Raw genomic sequence first — 1,503 nt, 5'->3', positions numbered from 1 at the left:
GAGTTATTCGAAACCAAGATATGGGAGAAAATGCTCATCATGATCCATATGACTTTACATCGTAGTATATAACTAAAGTGGTATCCATGAAATAATAGCTTCCCCACATGTACCCTTGGTCTCTAGTAGATACTATGTGCACAATATCATGGTGGGCTATTCCTAAGAACTTATAAATTTGATGCCTCCTTATGCCTCAAAGTAAATTTGTGTTTTCGCATCGAATGCTAAGTAACACCCTTTTTAAAAATGTCTTAGGTTGTCGTTACCTTATTCTTGGATTTTACATCAAGGTGATTTCTTAAAGTTAGGTATATTCTTGGATTTTACATCAAGGTGATTTCTTAAAGGTCCTATCGGGAGTTGAACCCAGGTCGTTGGATTCAAAGTCCAAAGTGCTAACCACTACACCATAGAACCCCTTGTAAAATTTTGTTTTGGAATGGTTTTCCTATTTTATGTAGATTCCACAAGAAGAGAGATCCTATCACGAGTCAAACTCAAGTTATTGAATTCAAAGTTCTAGAGGTATTTTATCTAACTCGTTGTAATCTTGAGCACCTTTAGAGTGGTTGCAGAAGTAACCCTCCAGTGTTGATTGAAGCTCTTAGAGAACATCAAATTTTATATATTTCTTATAGTTAATTTATATATTGTTGTATATTACAAACAAATTGAAATAATACTTTACATCCCCGGCTTTCTTTCTTCCATGCAAAACTTAACATGAAAACTATATTATTTCAATAATCCTTCGAGAAACAAGGGGTGAAAACTATATTATTCAATCCCTCCATTATTGCTTCTACTTTGCGTGAAAATGCTTCCACTAAATCATGTTACTAACTAGTTGGTTTGGTTCGGTTCAATTCTTGGGACCACTAGATTGAATTGACCTAGCTCAATTAAACTTATGATAATATAAAAATCATAAGTTTCCTAAATTAACCGCTAATTTTTTGTGTCTAGCTCAAAAAAACTCGGTGGTCTAGTGGAGGACTTTGGAATAAGGTTTGGAATTGGTAATTATTCTTATTTCTTTTCCTTTAGACACTCGTGGTCAGGAGGAAATCGAACAAAGTGTCTTTCTAAAATAAAAGGGCCCAACTAGATGACCTCAACTGGTGACCTCTTGATCTACAGTCAAATGCTCTACCACTAAGCTATGGACCCATTTTGCATGATTTCAACCTTAGTTACCCCTTCAACAGAGTGTCAATCCAAATGTGTAAAAAGTGTCTGTCCAAAATAGAAGGGCTCAACCAAGTTGAAACGGGTGACCGATCAAATTCTCTACCACTGAGCCATTGACCCATTTTGTAGGATTTTAACCTTAGTGACCTCTTAGACATAGTGTCGGTCCAAAAAGTGTAACAAATTTCTATCCAAGATAGAAGGGCCCAGCTAGATTCGAATTGGTGACCTCTTGATCTGCAGTCAAATGCTCTAAAATTGAGCTATGGACTCATTTTGTATGAATTCAACCTTAGTGACCCCTTCTAC

The 1,503-nt window shown here is 35.9% G+C and overlaps 1 non-coding gene across 1 annotated transcript; it reads right to left on the bottom strand.

The window, feature by feature from the left end:
* Positions 1-348: 348 nt before the first annotated feature.
* Positions 349-420, bottom strand: TRNAQ-UUG. The gene has a single exon. It is a non-coding gene; the product is annotated as a tRNA-Gln (tRNA).
* Between the last annotated feature and the right edge of the window lie 1,083 nt (positions 421-1,503).

Source organism: Cucurbita maxima, unplaced genomic scaffold, assembly GCF_002738345.1.
Source record: "Cucurbita maxima cultivar Rimu unplaced genomic scaffold, Cmax_1.0 Cma_Scf00108, whole genome shotgun sequence".
In the NCBI taxonomy this organism is placed as follows: domain Eukaryota; kingdom Viridiplantae; phylum Streptophyta; class Magnoliopsida; order Cucurbitales; family Cucurbitaceae; genus Cucurbita; species Cucurbita maxima.
This window is presented reverse-complemented; position numbering and strand designations above follow the sequence as displayed.